At 41.1% G+C, this 19,446-nt stretch overlaps 1 long non-coding RNA gene across 1 annotated transcript in view; it reads left to right on the top strand.

Annotated features, from left to right (window-relative positions):
* Positions 1–458: 458 nt before the first annotated feature.
* Positions 459–19,446, top strand: part of LOC123833314 — a 218,423-nt gene continuing 199,435 nt past the window's right edge. Inside the window, exon 1 of the long non-coding RNA XR_006788206.1 lies at positions 459–501. This is a non-coding gene — a long non-coding RNA (uncharacterized LOC123833314). The remainder of the gene's footprint in view (positions 502–19,446) is intronic.

Below are 19,446 nucleotides of genomic sequence, written 5' to 3'. Positions count from 1 at the left end.
TTGCTAAACGTTAGGCAGCTGGTAAGTGTTACAGTCTGCGGAAGTAAACAACGTAGCCCCTGAAATGGTGTTGAACCATTACACTAGATGCATCTGGTATCAAAGCCATTTAGAGATATGCAAGAAAGGACTGGAACAAAAAGTGGAACATCACATAGGAGACTGTAGCTCTCTGACATGGGCTAAGGCTGACAGGTGTCAGAGTGGCATGATGGAGAGAGCCTAGGATCTGGACTGAGAAGATCTGGGGTTAAGCTGCAGTCACGAATCTTGAAGCTTTTGACCTTGGGCAAGTCATGTCAGTTCTCTGAGCTTCTGTCTTCTCATTTACAAAATGGGGATAAAAACATCTTCTCAGTTATTAAAGGAGTATCATGTGGTTCACTGGTATACAGATATCCTTTTAATGAGTTTTGTAAATCTCAGACAGTATTTTCATCTGATATTTGTGTTTTGTTCCAGATCCCAGGGGTGATGCGCTGCCAAGATCAGTCTTGTTGGGTAAGAACTTTTTTTTATATATCCTTAGGCCTTGACTCTTGCTCACCTATAAGTTTCATATCAATCCTTAAAGAATGACCTTTCATTCCAACTTTTTCTTAGTCTGCCTTTGTGTTTCCCTTCACACATGTGAAGCTGGTAGGAGTCAGTGCCCTTGAGAAATTCCACTGCAGATTAGTGGACGGTATTTTCATTTCAATGTGTGGAGATTTATTGTAGGAATTTGTTCAAGAAATGGTGGAGACCAAGAAGTCCCACCATCTGCTCTCCGCAGGCAGGGGCCTCAGGCAAGCTGGTGGAGAGGTTCAGTCCTGGTCCAAAGCCCTGACACCCAGGGAGCTGGGAGGGGCAGCAAAGGCTGATGGGAGTCATAGGGGCTCTCAGTGTTGTCCGTAGATGAGCAGAAGGGACAGTGGACTGATGGACTGGGGAGCTCAGGGAAAAAAGTGGTGGGCAGAAACAGCAGCTTTGGAAAAGAGAAAGGAAGTTGAGTAGACACATGTTCGAGTTATCGAAAAGCACTTAGAGCCTAGATAAAACTGAAAATCATACATTTGTTAAATTAGTGTGATTATGCCATTTCCTTCCAATCGGTCACAGCTGGGGAACAGAAGCAAAAAGTCCCCAGTGTTTGCTTGAAGCTCAGAATGAAACAAGTATTTATTAAACATCTATAATTTATTCATCTATTCTTATAAAAATATTTATTGAATACCTGTGTTCCAGAACTGTTTTAGACATTGCCAATGGTACAATAATATGACAGAATAATTCTCTTTCCTGATGGAGCTCACAGTTTTGTGGTAAGAAACAGAATTGTAAAGAGGCAAATGATAATTACAAATTGAAATTTATGTCATCAACTATATATATGTATGTATGTAAACAGATATGAACATAAATGTAGATATTGATGTGTGTATGTGTATCTCTATCTAAAAGCACATTGAATTATCATACTGGCTTGTGAACCACTGTTCACTCATTTTATTAATGAGGCTCAAAGAGTTGAAAAATCTTTCTTGAGGTTACACAGATATAAAAGTCAGAGTCAAGATTTTACCCAGGTGCTCTAATCCCTGGCCAGAATTCAGTCTGTGGTTTCACCAAACTGTACTACTGAGCTCCTTGGCAGGGTGGGGAAGTGGAAGGTAAGAGAGAAAAGGAGAGGTTGGTATTGATGAGTGAACCAGGAATGACCAACCAAAAGAGGAAAGAGATTGTGAAACCAGAAAAGGGAGGGAGGTCCTGACTTGGAAAACAGAGAAAAAGGGTCAAGAGTCTGCAGTTGTCCTGGAGAGTTCCCAGGATATCGACAGAGGGAGGGTGATGCGGGGTATGTGGATAGACTGTGGTCTGGTCAAGTGCTCATTGGTATTCTCCTGGAAAACTATGGTTTGGCATTTTCTTGTGAGCGTCTACTTTATGATGGTGTTGGTCTTTCATTGATGAAGGCTATTCTCTTATTCCTAGTTAAGTTTCTGGGGCTCATCACAGCAGGGTACATAGTAGGTCCTCCATATATTAACTACCTTGATTAATTCAGATGTTTATAATGCACCTAGCAAATGGTAAGTGCTCTAGAATATGAAGGGAGTTCCATGAACACTGTTACTGCTCTTGCTGCTTCCCCCCCTCCAAATAAGCTAGTGACTTAAAAACTGAAAATGTACTATATTTATTTGCAGGGAGGGAGGGCCTCTGGTGGTTTGTTTACCTGTAGAAGAGGCAATTTCCTAGGCCCTAAGGTATTTACAGTTAGAGAAAAGAGAATCTCTTTGTCGATAATAAAACTCTTGATGAGGCATTTGATGAATGCACTGGAGATACTTTAATGAGCCAAACCACAGCCTCTTCAGTTTTGCTTCCTCTGACTTACACGGAAGAGCAGTGTTTTTTCTTTTCCCCTCAAAGACCTTCATGTTAACGTTCCAACTCACTCAGCATCACCTGAGTCAGCACATCATTGGAATGACGGTCTAGTTCAGTGAACAAGCAGAATGGTTTATTTATAAGCCCCTTTCCCAATGGGATCCTGGGAAAACTGCTGTCCTCTGAAGTAAATAAAGGTCAGAATGCCTTAATATATACTCAGTGGAAACTATAGTGATGGTTCTTTTGCAATGGGTGAGATTGCAAACTCTGAATTATTCTTGGACATGTTGGCACACAATTCTAGGGAAGCTTGTGCCATATGGAATCCCTACACTCAGCAATTTTCTTATCTACTGGGCCCACCCGAGGTGACACTCTTACGTGTTCTGGTAGAATAGCTTCTTATTCGGGGTCTCTGCCTTCACGCTCTCTGCCCGCCCCCACTCCCTTCTACTCGTCCAAGAAAGATCTATGGTCTTTAATCAATGTGAACCACCTCACCACCACTCCATAGAGCTTAAGGCATCACATTAAAAACTATCTCTTCTTGTTTGCCATGCAGTGAAAATTTACATCACCATTCATCCTTCAGTACCTAGAACTTTTGAATTCTATGCATCTGGTACAAATATGGCGTGCACAGTATTGGTTGTGTAGATACATGGACATGTAAGCAAAACGACATGTAAGCAACTTCTCTAACAACTCTAAACAGTAAGTCCAGCCCCTGGTCTGCTCAAGTTCCCCCAAGGATTCCATGATCGGCCATTGTCGACATGCCTCACGTGTTGGTCCTCAGTTTATTTGAATCCTCCTCATCTTTAAAGTCCCATTCACCCACCATCCTCTCCCAAAAGCCAGTGCAGATGTGCTCTGTGATACAATCTCCTTTGAATTCCCGCCACAAACTCACCCACCAACACTTACACTGTGATGCTAACTATCAGCATGTTAAGTGGGTTTTAAGGAAGTGAGAGCTTTGGATTTTACATTCCCCACAGGGTCTGATAAAGTCCTGGCCGCCAGGAAGTGTTTTCGTAAATGTTTTGTTTAACAAAATCATAGTAAAATGGGTACCAACCCCTGTGAACTTCCAGTTTCTCCCATCACAGCGATGAAAGGATATTTACCAGAAAATACCTTCTCCAGTTTGAGAAAATATTGCAAGCCAAGAGAACTGCTTGGCCCAATTCTAAGTAGCAAGGTTCCTTATCACCTATGGAGACTGGGACAAACAGGCTTTTTTTTTTTCTTTCTTTTCTTGTGCTTCTGGGCATTATTCTCAGGGTCCTCGAACTTCTGAAATCCTGCCTGCAGGAATACTAAGTGTGCACGTGCCTCCCTCGTCCCCAACAGCTACATACACACGCCCAGTCTGTGGAACTTAACCACACCGAGTCTCGTGAGCAAGGATCCGAAAGTGGGAGGAGACAGAGAAATGCACAGGAGAGCCACAGAAGCACAGTTCCAGAACGGGTTCTGTGCTACTGAAAAACAAGGCCAAGAGCCTTTCTTACAGGACAGAGGTTGGCGATATTTCTGGTGCATTGATTGGAAGTCATCCAATAGAATCCTAAATGCCAAGGCCTGAAAGCTTATCTCCTCCATTCTTTCCTTCCTCTTTGAGGCTGGCAGAATCGAAACCTGGGATAACACCAAAGTATTTTTAGCCGTGTTTATTGATCTTTTTTTTTTTGTCCTTGGAAGATACTGTTTTCTATTATAACCCCAAAAAACAACAAATGAAAAGAGCCAGCTGCAGCAAAATCTCATTTAAGCAGCAACATAATGATAATGATATTAAAATAATCATATGTTAGGCAGTATCTGGAGTTCAATACTTGGATCTTCTGGCATAATGGATCTCTCTGGAATGCTTTGCTGCTGGAATAATGCCTTTGACTGAGTGTTCTGTAACAAAACTATTAGGTAAATAAAAATTTTAAGATGCAGCGCACTTACACGCTGGCAAAGCACAAGCAGTACTAGAGAGGGATAGTCAATATCAATAACTGCCATTGGTGAAACCATCAGAGAAAGCTGAAAATGTGTGTGTGCGTTAGAGTCTTTTTCACTCTCCAGACTTTCTAGCTCTGTCAATAACATCGCCATTCATGGGCTGTAGTGGCTTGTCGTCAACCATTGCCGCCCGGTACCTGTTCAATACCAGGGACTAGACGGGCTAGATTTTATGACTTTGCTTATTCCAGTGAAATACTGAGCCTGAGAACTTGTTTTCTTTTTCTCATAGACACACTCACCAGCAAAGCTCTATTTGTGCCCTGGCCTAGAACACTGTAACATCCTATACCTGGCTTATCATTCATTGTCTGGTGCATGTGTGTGAAAGAGGACATACTTTCTTCTCCTAGAGTTTCTACCTGGGCCCATAAAATAGATTTTTTGCATTGTTCTCTTGGAAGTAGCTTTGACCCTTCTCTCTACTCCTGCCCTCGTTTCTCCCCATGGGAGGAGGAATTTTGTAGAAGGTTTATGAAATTGGTAAGGTATTAAATATGCATTATCTGAGCTTCTTTTGTTGTTTATTTTGCAGAGTGGCTTGTTATTTTTCCTTGTTTGTTTTGCAGAGTAGCTCTGTGTTATGGGGCAGCCCATGATTCCACAGAAATGTCTGTTCCTCAGGAACTGTATTACAAACCTGGATTATGGTAATTACTTACACTGTAGTCTCCAACCCAGTTCCAGCCACAGTAAATAGGCAAATTGGATCTCCACCTAACTGGTTTCAGGATCAGTCCTTACTATAACACATACTTGTGAGCCAGTGTTCACTCTCGTCTTACAGATGAGGCTCAGAGAGGTTAATTGTAGTATTTCCTCCTGTTGTCCCACAGGTAGGAAGTCAAAGCCAAGATTTGAATCTCGGTGCTATGATTCCAGGCCAGTGCTCATGTTAAGTTTTCACCAAGCTACACTACAGCGGCTCCCTGGCAGGGTGGGGAAGTAAAAGGTTAGGGGGAAAGAGATCGATTGGTATTGATAAGAGTGAACCAGAAATGACCAACTAAAAGTAGCAAAAGATCAGAAAGCCAAAAAAGAGAAAGAGGTCCTGACTTGGAAGATAGGGAGTCGTGGGTTTGCAATTTTCCCGGGGGATTTTCAGGTTATTAAGGGAGGGCGGGCAATGTGGGTGAAGAGTGGACTCTGACCAAACTCCTACCAGTGTTCTATTGTGTGCGTATGGGTCAGCATTTTCTTGTGAGCTTCTGTTTCGAGATGGTGTTGGTCTTTCCTTGATGCAGGCTATTCTCTTACTCCTAGTTAAGTTCCTGGGGCTTATCACAGAGAGCCACGTACTCGAGTCTCCATATACTGCTAATTGAATTGATTAATTAAGATGTATATTAGGCACCTAGCAAATGGCATGTGCTCTGGCACATAAGAGTGATGCAGAGAGATGCTTCTGCCTGGTCTTTGGCTCCCTGAAATGAGGACGCTTTTTTTTTCCTTCAATGTGTGAGGTTTGGTGATTAACAAAGCGTAGTAAATATATTACACAGGTGTGCTCAAGGGGACCGGGGAGTGAGTTCCAGTTTTGTCTCTCCATTGCCAGGTGATAGTGCTGCCCTGTGTCTGTGCTAGAGTCAGGAAGACCTGGGTTGGAAGGCTGGCTTTGCTACATATCAGTGCTGTGCTTCAGTTCTTGAACTTCAGCTCTGTCTGCTGCAAAATGGGGATAGTAAGTCATCCCTCTTAATATCATCGTAAAGATTTAGAGAAATAATGCCCATGAAGCCCACAGCACGCTGTCCGACACAAAAGCATGATTGTGTCAGAAAATGGTAGCCCTGACCGTCACGATTAGCTCTTTTCTGGTTACTTTTTTTTTCTCCCTGTCATCCTGACGTAGCTCCGCAGAACTCACCTGTCTGTAAGCCCCAGGACTTTCAGAGCTTGCTGGATCCATAGGCTCCAAACCTCTTGGTTTATGGATGGCGAAGTTCAGGCAAGAGAGGTTAGATGCCTATTCTGAACCACATAGTTAGTTCAGTTATCGATCAGGGGATAGAATGGTGGTGTCCTGGCTGTCATTCCAGCGATTGTGCTGACCCCATCCTATTTCCAAAGGCTCCCTAAAGAAGCTTTTATTTCCTGAAAAGTTAGGCTCCCTAGTGAAAGGGTGCCTCACTGACTGACACCGAACAAGGATGTGGACGTTTTGGCTGTTGATTCCTCGAGCACTTGAATGTCACGAATCCATTCAGAACCTGGTTCAGAACTACGATTCCAGGTGTAAAACGTTCCCTCTTTCTCCTATCATCCAGGAGTCAGAAGGAGGAGGCACGTATTCCCATAACAGAGACAGGAAATTACCCTCCACTTTGGCCGTGAGAGCCCGACTTTTCTATAACAAAATTGCCCGCAGAACTAGGATTCTGTGCTATGGGCTTACAGCCCTCCCCACCTTCCCCTACCCACCACTTGCTGGAGAAAGCATGTGATAAAAACCCCTAATTATTTTCCATATATTTTTATTCTTTTAGCAATTCCTATAATAAAAAGATAATGCTGTGGGAGATGTGGTTGCCATGGAAACAGATCAAGGATAAACAGGCTTGTACAGCATGGTGTGAGGCAAGAAGGCAGGGGCAGACCACAGCTCTCGGGAGTGGGAAGACCATGGCAGGTCACGCCGCTCCCTCAGCGCTCTCTGCCTGTCTGCCTGGACCTTTCAAGAGCATTGCACAGTTGTCGATTTAAAAGTGACCCCAGACATAGGAGGGGAGGGTGTCATGACGTATCTTCAGGTGTGCCTGATACAAAGGAAAGCAGCCCCTGGACCCGCAGACACCGGAGAGTTGCAAAGAAATACACTTTTCGTCGACCTTCTGAGGATTTTCCCTGGGCTGTAAGCACAGCATCTTGGGCTGCTAGCTCAAGCGTGCTACTCACTGCCCGCCTAGCTGAGGACAGATGGGAGCTGGCAGGTTAAATTCGCCAGCTGTGTTTCTTGACGGTTAGCGTAGTGGTTACACACAGACACTTCGCGTCATCCTCCCTTGCTTCAAATTCTAATTCTCGTCTCTTCCTAGATGACTAATCTTAGACAAGTCCTTTAGTTCCTCTGATATCCAGGGTTGTCATCTACAAAATGATGATGATGACAATTATAATGCAGGTAAACCTTTCCAACATATTTTTATATAATTATAAAACTTGTGCCATTTAGTTTAGTGTCTGGCATGTTTGTATGTATTCATTAAATTTTAGTCACTACAATTGCTTATAAGTTAAATGGTTTTGGGCAAGAGATATGAAATTATGTGCCCTGTAAAAATGTAAAAACTGTTATTTTTAGATATACTTAATTCTCAATAATAGAATATTTATATATGCTTAAAACTCATGCCACCTTGCAAGATAGATATTTATTCTAAATATATATTAGTAATTACTAAACACTCTATTAATATCAGTAATATAACACTAATACTATATATGTTACATATATTTGTGTATATATATACAACTCTCTGTCTGTATAGATATGTATATATAAACACTAGCATATATCAGTCTCAGAACCATTTTAAATACTTCATTACAAATGAGCTTATTTAAAGTACGTTGTGAAATTGCAATCCGTCGTCAGCCTTACTTGTTGGTGAGTGTCCTCTGCCCAGGTGCCCGGGGACTGAGCAGGACAGGAGTACCTTGTCGACCTGCAGGGAGTCTGGTGGGGACCGTGTCGTTATATCTGTGCTCCGTGTGACAGCACAGACAATCCAGTGGGCGATGCAGGGAGATCCGTTTCTCAGGCAACTCACACTCTGCCTCAGGTTGCCTCCATCAGAGCTGGGCCGGGAATGGTCCGGTGTGTGCCCCTTGGCACAGGTAAATATCCAGCACCCTTTCTGAAGTGTTCCCCCTTACCTTTCCTGTGTCATTTGCAGCCGCTTTCTGTACGTGTTTACCCTCTAAGAGTGTCGTCTTCCCCAGTCAGATAGGCCTTCCCTTCCCCGTGACTGCCAGGCTGCCCCCACAGCCGGACTGCTCCTTGCTGCCTCCCCACTTCCCTTGTCGTCTTAGGCAGACTCCAGTGACCCTTCCACCGCAACTTCAACACCCCCTCCTTTCCTGGTCTCCTCGTGATAGGTTAGATCTCTTCCGTGGAGGGAACTCTGCATCAGACACACGCAATATCTTTTTTGCATTTTGAACATTTTATTAACAATGCATGTGGGTTTACAAGATCTTCAACACCAATAACCTCCCAGAGGCTGGCACAATGTCTCTGTCACCTGTGCATTCTCAGAGCTAAGTGCGGTGTCTGGAGCGAGGGCATGTTCAGGGTTTGCTGAGCTGAATAGACTCTATCCAGGAGGAACTTCTCTTAGGGCCTGAACCTTCCTATACAAATTCCCTAAACCTAGAGGGACATATATCAGCACTCAGGTTCACATTAAGTAGTTCAGAATCAGTTGACCTGGGTCTGTTTTGGCTCTTTGCTCATGAACTCTATGATTTTGAGCCAGGCGTCTTGCAACTCAAGCATTTATTATTATTTTTCTATCTTTTCCTTTTTCTCTTCTGTCTCTCTCTCAACATCATCCTATATGTTAGGAATTATTAGATACTAGATGCCAGGATACACAATGAATATACATAGTTCTTACTCTCAATGTTTAGATGAACCTACATTTGAAATTGTACAGGGTTTAGCAGGGGGCAGGGAAAGAAGGAGAAGCCAATTATATAAAGGTGGGGTGGCATGGGGGTGAAGTGAGTTAAGGCTCACATGAAATGTGAACAGTAATAATACCTATAAGAGCTATATGACTTTTAATTCCTCATACTACTTTAAATGCTGCTATTAGAGGAGGGCATGGTATGTTTGTATGAGGAAAAAGAACCTCAGTGGAAAACAGTTTCTTCTAGCTATAATAAAATAGATTATAATCATATACAACTGTGATAATGCCCTTAGCAACCACTCATTGCCAGCGTGCTTTGTGAGCTGGCGAGTACCTATGTATGGCCAGGTTTGGAGGTGGAGACTCTAGAATAGGTGAATTTGAGCACGAGACCAAGGTAAGGGATATGTCAGCCGCTCAACAACTACTAAGGTAGGGAATATGATGGTGAAGGAGAGGCTACACCAGTGAACATTTAGCCAACTGAATTGTGAAAAGGAATGGAGTTTAAATGAGAATGCCAATGCCAGCATCTCCGATCCAAATTTGAGGTCCAAGTGTCTTTTGTACACCATGTGCCATGGTGTATGTTTGTGAGTGTGGCATGTTGTAGAAAATAGGACACAAATAGTGTGAACCATGCAGGAGGCAGAAATAAGATGTTAGGAGTTTGCTGGAGATAAATCTGGGGTCACATTCACAAACATCTGCGGATGCCCGCTCTGAGCCAGCGTCGGATAGATCCTCTCCCAAACGTCTTTCGTAATACGCATTGCAGACATAAGACAAAAGGGAACCCTATATCTAACTTGCAAATAAGAAAATGAGAGTCAGTAAAGATTAAATTATATACCCAAGGTAACACAACTATTCAGAAGCAAAATTAAGAATGACCCTTCATTTGTTTCCAAGTCTAGGGCTTTATCTTCCATTCGTAAGTATAGATAACTGTGTCTACTTTTACCATTTGAATTGCTTGGGGGAAGCTCATAGTTTAAATTCGTGACCTCTCATTAATATCAAATTGAAGAGGAAGGAACTCTTTCAAATTCATTTTATGAAGCCGCATTATTCTGATAACTAAGCTAGAAAAAGACAGTACAAAAAAGGAAAACTATAGGTTAATATCTCTGATGAATATGGGTAAAAAAATCATCAGCAAAATAGGAGTAAACCAAATTAAACAGCACTTAGAAAGGACCGTACACCACGACAAAGTCATAACTAGAGCACCCACTCAACTGTATTGAAGATCTGTTATGCCATACACAGGGTTCTGCGTATGCACTTTTGAATTATACTATTCAGAAACTGAATCTGTGCCTAAATTGATTATTAGAATAACATGTCTCCATGGACATTCTGAACAGTACTAAATTTCGAGGACATTTTAGCTGTGGACCAAATGTCTCCAGAAGCGTTTTGGGCAGGACAGATGGTTGCAAGGCATAATATAAAGGCCCTGGCACTTCGCAATCCATGAATAAATTCTTCCTTTTTACCCCCTTTCCTGGGGACACTCATTTTAGTATTATGAGCTTCAGTTACTCTAGTAAATTAGAGGAATTGATCTCTGAGGCAACTTTAAGCTTTTAAATTCATCTGATTTTAAATAAGTTTAAACTTGTAGTAACAATCTGTAAGTCTACCAATCTACATCTTTGTCTAAGATGGGTCAGAGGTTGCTGCAGAAATTAAACCTAACCAAATCAGTGAACGTATAGATCCACTCAGATAAAAAAGATCTCCCAAGCTCCTCGCTGTCTGGGTCGCTGTGTTTCCTGTTACTAAGGCTACAACAGTTTGTTTACAAAAAGAGCACATCTTTAACCATTTTAAAAAATAAGACGTAGGGACAGCTTGTACTCCACTAAGGGGGAAAAGAAACCAAACCCACAAATCCATCTGGAGAGGCTGGATATGATAGACCCTTTAATTTCAAGAGTAACATGGTCAAGGAGTTCGGTGAAGAGATGACTTAATTTTATATTTGGTTTAAAGATAAAAACCCCCATTTTCCTTCATCAGCTAAGGAGCACAATGCAGCAATGTGGGTTTATAAGAGATGTTGGCGAAATGTACCCAGTCGTTTTCCACTGTCAAGTCCTTTGCAGACTTAAAGCATCTTAGAAACATAGAAAGAAAAGAGCCCCCAGATTCATGCATAGAAATTGGCAGCCCAGTGAGGGAGTGTGGCTTGCCCCTATTAATGTATATTAGTGCTGGAATGGGATCCAAGGTCTAAGCCTCCTTTGATTATATTTCTCTTTCATAAATTTCATACTGAGAGTAACTTCATTTTGAAATGATAAACCACAAATACATTGGAAATCACATTTCTTACCCTGCATGTAGAGATTCCATTTGCCCAATAGATTACATGGTAGATGTTTCTAACAAGGCCATTGAGCTGTGTCATTGTGGAAGCCAAATTAATGTTAGCCCCCCAGTAGCTTACATCTGCTTTTAGTTTATGATCTAAATCAGTTTTTTTTTTGACTCTGCACTTGATCATTATGGGCTGGTTACACCTAGGTATCTCACCACCACATATCATAGTCAAATGTTGAAAACCACACATAAGGCAAAACTTTTTTTAAAAGCCAGAGAAAAATTAAACATTACATACAAGGAAATCGTGATTTGAATTAACACAGACTACACATCAGAAACCATGGAAACCAGAAGACAGTGAAATAAAAATAATTTCAGATAAAGGAGAACTAAAGAAAAGTGTCCCCAGGAAACCTGCACTGCCAGAAATACTAAAGGAAGTTCTTTAGGCTGGAAGGAAATAATACCAGAGAGAAACTTGGATCTTGATAAAGAAATGAAGGGCATTGGAAGAAGTAAATACTTGGGTAAAAATGAAAGACCATTTCCTTTTTCAACTATTTAATTTAGTAATGACTATGTAAAACAAAATGATAAGATTGTTTAGCTAGAACTTGTATATAGTATATAATAATAATGACAAGTACAGTATATGGCAACGAAAGGGTGTGGAGAATAGACCTATATGGTTGCAAGGTTTCTACATTTTATGTCAAGGGGCACTGTATTAACAGTAGGTAGAATGTGAAATGTTACAGCGATGTCATCTCTAGAACAATCACTAAGAAAACAATGAATAGAGATGAAGCTAAAAATCCAATACATACAATAAAATTAAATTCTAAAAAATATTGAAATAATTCAAAAGTAGGCAGGAAAGAGGAAAACCAACTATAACAATGAAAGGTGGTACAAACAGAGAAGAGTAAACTGGTAGACTGAATTCAACCACACCAATAACAACATTAAATGTTAAAGTGTAAACACTTGAGTGGAAGGACAAGACTTTCAGGATGGATTAAAATGCAAGGCTCCACTCTATACTATCTACGGGAGAATCACTCTCCATAAAAAGACACAGATTGGTTGCAATTCAATAGACATAAGAAAGAATGTACTATAAAACAGTGTGGCAGATAGTCTCTACGATGGTTGCCAGAGATCCTTGTCTCCTGGTGTTGATGCCTGGTGCAATCTCTCCACCTTGAGAGTGGGCTAGAATTTCTGACTTGCTTCTGGTGAATATAATATGGCAGAAATAATAGGATGACACCTCCAAGGTTAGCTCATAAGAAATCTGTGGCTTCCCTTGTGGACTCTTTCTCAATCTTTCTTTCTTCTCTTGTTCTGGGGGAAGCTACCAACGTGCCATATGTTGAGGACTCTCAGACAAGCCTATCAAAAGCCCACATGGAAGAGACGGAGGCCCTCAGTTCAGTGGGCTGTAAAGAGCTGAGACCTACTAACAGCCACGTGAGTGAGTTCAGAAGTGGATTTTTCAGCCTTGGTGGAGCCTTGGGATGATTGCCACCGTGGCCCATAGCTTCCCGAGAGATCTTGAAGGGGAATTACTCAGCTAAACCGCTTGGTTAATTCCTGACCCACAGAACTGAGAGACGACACATGTTTGTTGTTTCAAGCTAATAGATTTTGAAGTAATTGGTTTCACAATAATTTATAATTATTGCAAAGTAAGCTTAAGAAGTCTGGAGTGGCTATGTTAGCAATCCATAAAGTAGAAAAGAATTAGAATACAGATAAAATCAGGGCTAAGTTATAACAGAGATGAAGAAAATCATTTCCTAATGATAAAAGGATCGATTCATCAGAAGGATATAACAATGACAAATAGCCCTACCCCAAGTGACAGAGCCTTCAGATACCTCAAGCAAACATTGATGAAAGTATATTGCAAAATAATGCTGCAATCAAAGGAGATTTTAATATCCCAATCTTGGCAGCTGATAGAACAGCTAGAAAAAAAAGTCAATGAACAGATGATTTGGACAATACCGTCAACCACCACGACCTAATTAAATCCTAAAGAACACTGTTTTACATGGGGGTACGAGAAGCATTCACAATTAAAGAATGTATGTGTGGCCATAAAACAGGTCTCTATAAATGTTAAAATAAGAGAGTCTTGTTCTTAGAGAACAGTGTAATATAATTTAAAGTCAATAAAAGTAAGATATCTAGGAAATATTTGTCAATTAAAATAAATGTAAACAATCCATCAAAGAAGAAAGCACAAGGGAAATTATAAAATATTTTGAGCATAATTATAAAAAATATAACACACTAAAGCATATGTGAAAAAAATAAAGCAATGAATGGTGAGAGATTTATAGATTTCAATGTGTACCTTAGAAAAGTAACTGTTCTAAAACAATGAGCTGAGATTCCACCCCAGGAAATTAGGGGAAAAAAGAGTAGAGTCAATAAGAAAAAGAACATGAACAACAAAGACAAGAGCAGAAATAAGTAAAATAAAAACTAACCAAGCAATAGAGTAAAAAATATCCAAGTTTTGATGCTTTGAAAGAAATCATCAAAATTAATAAAAATTTAGCTAAACTAATGAAAAAAGAATAACATTTTTCAGAATGAAAGAGAAGTATCACTATACATTACACACATATTAATAGAATAAGACATTATTGTTAATAATCTTATGCCAGTGAATTTGGCAACTAAGATCAAGTGGACAAATACCTTGGAAAATTCAGTTTACCAAAACTGACTAAGAAATAAAAAAATCTCAGTAACTTTATATCTAATAAAGAAACACACACATAAAAACTTTAGGTTCCAATAGCTGTGTTGGTCAGTTACCTCAAACATTTTAGTAAGAAACAATATGAATCTTAAAGTTTTTCAGAAAATTGAAGAGAAGGGGACCTTTCATTACTTGTGTTGTAAAACCTGCATAACCTTAATACTCAGATCGGACAAAAGCAAAACTATAGACAAATCTTTCTCATGATCATGAATGTGAAAATACTTGCAAACTGACTTTACAAGTCTATAAAAAGAGTAATATATCATGATCAGTAAGGTTTATCTTAATTATGCAAACTTGACATAGCATTTTAAAATCATTCAATACAATGCACAATCATAACAGAATAAAAGGGAAAAAAGCATGATCATTTCAACAGAGGTCTGAATGACATTTGACAAAATTCAACAACCCATTCACGATAGGAGCTCTCAGTAGTCCACAAGTAGAAGGAACTTCCTCTAGCTAATAAAGGGCCACTCTAAAAACTCTACCAAGAGAAGGCTGCCCTTTGGTTTTACTTCCCAGCCCTGCTGACACGCCCTGCCCTGGAGTGTGAAATGGAGCTCTGTAGAAACAGTTCTAGGGTTATAGAGAGGACTGGACCAAGGGAGTTAATGGATTTGGAGGACTGGAGTTTCTCATCTGGAACTGGGCATTGCTCACTGGGACATATCCCTACCCATGGCACCCACCGATGGGTGGCCTGTTTCTAGAACATTGACACCTGCAGTTTATACGTAAAAGCCTAGACAGCTGGAACCACAAGAGCCTTGCTTAGGGCCTGATGTGCCAGGGAGGACAACGGGCTTTGAAAGTTCTCCTGAAAGACCTGGGGTAAAGTTTTAATTCTGCCACAAAGAACTGATTATATTTGAACAAGATCTTTCATTTCTCTGAGACTCAGTGTTCTCATCTCTACAGGGTGAAGACCATGTCTCTTTCACTAGCTTGTTCTAAAGACTAAATGAGGTGGAGAATGCAAATCTGAAATGTGTGGCGTAGAGGAAATTATCCATTCATTTGGCCATTTGGTTTCATGTAAACATGCGCTGGGGTGGGTGAGGTGAATGTACACGGCGGAAGCAATGCTGGAAAATGCCAGTGCATTCTCACCTGGCTCTTCCTTTGCTTTGTAAATCCACCATGAAGGAGAGGTAGTGTGAACAAAAGAGGAATAGAAGAAAAAGGGTGGAAAGAAGTGGAGGAAGGAAGGCAGTCAGGTACTTCCATAAAAATTTCTCATTTAACTCTCCCAAAAGCATGTGCATAATGATAGTTGTTTCCATGTTAGATGTTGAAATCCAAAGCCAGTTTGTCTTTGACCATGGTCTTCCATTAAACAAATATTTATTTACGGCCCCTCAGGTGAAAGAGACTGTGCTAACAAATCTCTTCAGGAAGTAAAATGTAAATGAGACACATTCTCTCACCTTATGGAATTCATAAATTCAAGCAGACTGCAATTGACTGAACATTTCTATCCCCTCAATGTGATGGTATTAGGATGTGGGACCTTTGGGGGCAATAGTCATGTAGGTGGGACCCTCGTGAATGGGATTAGTGTCCTTTTAAAAGGAACTGCAGAGAGCTCTCTTCCCTCTTTCCACCACATAACAGCACAATGGGAATATATGACAGTCTGCAACCAGACAGAGGGCCTTTAGCAGAATCTGACCATTCTGGTACCTTGATCTTGAACGTCCAGCCTCCAGAACTCTGAGAAATAATTTCTGCTTTGTAGGCCCCTAATCTATAATAATTTGTTAAAGCAGTCTGAACTGACCAAGACCCAGACTAAGACAAGTGCAGAAACATGACAAAGAGTAAACAATAAAACAATTCCCGCCCTGGCTGTCGTAGCTCAGTGGATTGAGCGTGGGCTGCGAACCAGTTTCGCAGGTTCGATTCCCAGTCAGGGTACATGCTTGGGTTGCAGACCACTACCCTCAGCAACTGCACATTGATGTTTCTCTCTCTCTCTTTCTCCTTCCCTTCCCTCTCTAAAAAGAAATAAAATTAAATCTTAAAAAAAACCAATTCCCATATGAGAAATACTCTTAATTCTTATGCATGCTCAGAGAGGCAGGGAATTCATTTGGAGCCCTATGGCTCATTTCTTTTTTGAAATCTTGCAGTTGGAGCTCTCACTAGACCTGATTAGGAATTTTGTATTCTGACCTTGTTTTTTTTTTTTTTTAAGATCATAATTTACTTCCATTTGTTTTAGACGGGGCAATTTTTTTTTCAAGGCGAAGTTCAATGACTTGCCTCACCTAAAGTTCAAATCACTTTCTGAACCACACTGAGAAAAAGTGCACACCTTAAAATTGTGTGGAGAGAGTGCGATGTGTTTTCCGAAGAAAGCAGTTAATTCGGAGGCAGCTGCAGGTCATAGGGCAGCGCTTCCTCAGCGAACCACAGTGCAGCCCTTCAGTCTTCATCGCACGGTTGTTCTCGTCTTCTCAGCGTGATCCGTGCCATTCCAGGACAGTTTGCAGTTCAAGGCGAGAGATTTTATGTTCGCTTCTGTGCGAAAGTACTTTATTGTCCATTTTTTGTGAGGTTCTGAAAGTCAAGAAGAGTAGGTTGAGTGTGTGCAACACAATGATCTCTGCCAACACAGAATTTAAAGCCCAGGCAGGAAGGCAAATAACAGCAATCGCTTACGCTTGCACAGTGATGTGGATACAGAGGACTTTTATCATAGCTCAGCGAGGTTTAGTGGTCCTCTGAATGGCACTCCTGGGGCTCGTGGAGCAGGAGGGCAAGGGAAAGGTGGTATTGGGATCTTGCTGAGGTCCCCCGTTTCGGAACAGGGCAGAGGCCCGTGGGCGAACATAGCAGCGGTGAGGGGGCGTGGCCGTTCCAGGGAACACAGCAGTGTGCAGGAGTCAGAGGACTGACATCAAAGGAGACTTGAGGAACCCCTCGGGGAGAAAGGACTAGCCACTGTGTTAATAAGAGCCAACAGTTACTAGCTGTCTACTCTATGATGAGAGGTATGCCAGTACCTGTTTAATCCTGATGAACACTTAAGTGTTATCATTGGGTTGCCCAAAAAGTCTGTTTGTTTGTTTTTCTGTAAAATAAAAGACACATTGTTCATTTTCCCTAGTAACTATTGGTTTGCATATTTGAGTATGTCAGCTACCTCTCACGTAGTATTAATGTTGACTGTCCTGAATTAATGTCTCGATTTGATCACTATCAACTTCAACTGGTCTACTGACCATGGAGCATCGTCCAGACAGACATTTCCAGCAGGAAACATTGCAAACCACTTTTGACAGATTTGATCAGTCATAGCACCTTCTCCATTCAATGCACAAATCTTCTTTTTGTGTGTGTTTTTACCTTTCTTGAAATAATGAAGCATAATATGCTGAAATGTTGCTTATTTTCTTCTATCCTCAATATTAAAATGGCTAGACAAAAATTCACCAATTTTGATGTTTTTTAAAATGCACGCTGATACGACAGCTGTCACAATACAATCTAACACAATTGTTTTTGAATAAAGTTAAAGACAACTAAGTGCTACTCGAGCCATCTTACGGAAAAAAACCAAATGGACTTTTTGGCCAACCCACTATTTTTCTAATTTTGCTGAAGAGGAAACTGAGGCACCAAAGTAAGTTAAGTAAATAGCTCAAAATCATATTGCCCAGTGTCTGGGATTTGAACTCAATCCTCTAACTGGAAAGTTCATGCTATTAAGCACTGTGTTATTGTGATATGAACATCTCAAATCCTAGAGATTATAAAATACAAAAATTCAAGAGAGCCAGGCACTCTATGTGTGATATGGATACAGAGATCAAGTAGATACAGACTTTGCTCTTGGAAAACATATGCTGCCCTAGAAGAGTCAGCTAAGCATTTATATAAGTGCAGTAAAGTGGTGTTGTACGCCATGACCTAGTGGCCACAGGGCCCAGGGAGGGCAGCCCAGAAGACTAGAAAATTACTTTCCTAAGGAACTTGCAGGTTCCTCAAGGGTAAGGTCTGCCTCATCCTTATGCTTCCTGGGAATTCTCCATAATGTCTAGATCAGAAACGTCAGGTGGCAACTCCCCAGCTGAATTCATCCCACTTCTGCATGTCTTTCTTCTTGACTATATACCGTCATTGCCACAGAGGGCATGTCAGAGTGAGTTCTCATGGAGAAAGAAGGGGACAAGAACATTAATGTGCAAGAAATAGGACAATAAAGGTAAGAAAAAGGTTGTTCTGATGGAAGAAATTATTGATTTTGTGTTTGGGGTAGTAGAGGAGTCTTCCCAAAGGTAGTACAATTTAAATGGGATTTTAAAGAATGACCTGAAACTTGACAGGAATGTGAAAATGAATTTCCAAAACATGGGTCAGCACAGGTAGTGCGATTGCCAAACCGATTGAATAAGTGAATTATCAGAAGAACTTGTTATAGAATAAAGTCCTAATCCCTAATCTTAGATTCTGATTTAAGCAGTCTGGAATTTTTCTGATAGCTTCAGTTTTTACCAAGTCACCCAGGATTCTCAATTCACTTCTTGGCAAGCCACTTTGGAGTCATGCGCTGTGTGCGCATGCTTGTTTGTGAACGGCCGGGGTGTTCCAGAACAGGTAAGCCCTTCCATAAAGTTACTGAGGGGATGACAGAAGAGAAGGGGTGAGGACTAGACTGTCTCACAGACCCTGAGGGACCAGAACAGCTTTCGAGCAGAGGAGCACCCTCAGCAGGCGAGGTTTTTAGCAACACAAATCTGGTTTGATTTGGGGGTGGGGGAATGATCAGATTTGGAACAACCGAAGGCAAAGAGAAGATATAAGAAGTTCCTATAATAGTGTCTTGAGAAGAAAACCCTAATGAAGAGGGTGAATGTCGAGAGAAAGGCGTACATTTGGAAGACAGTCACAAAGTGGAAGGGACAAGCTGACCGTCAGTCATTTTGATACATTTTCTTAGGCAGTCTGTACAGTTTATCATTCATTACTACTTGAGACCTATTATTAAACAGTCTTTATCTATTTGCAAGAAGCTTTTTGCCCCCACTCTACTTCCTACCCTAAAAAGTCAAGAAAATCAAATGAACACTGAAACTGTTGTCTTTGGGTTTGAATTTGTTCATCCAAAGGGAGACGGCGTGATTTTTCAGAGAACGGCAGAATTGACTGTGGACAAGTTTGTCTCAGCTCTTTCACGGAGAATCAGGCTGAAGACGGAGAAGGGCAAGCAGAGAAGTCTGTAGTGTCACCCCGGATTTCAGTCACTGGTCCCCAAGCACTTTCTGCTCCAGCACCTGTCTTCCGCTC

Source organism: Phyllostomus hastatus, unplaced genomic scaffold (assembly GCF_019186645.2).
Source record: "Phyllostomus hastatus isolate PE091 unplaced genomic scaffold, TTU_PhHast_1.1 phas_scaffold_21, whole genome shotgun sequence".
Taxonomy (NCBI): Eukaryota; Metazoa; Chordata; class Mammalia; order Chiroptera; family Phyllostomidae; genus Phyllostomus; species Phyllostomus hastatus.
This window is presented reverse-complemented; position numbering and strand designations above follow the sequence as displayed.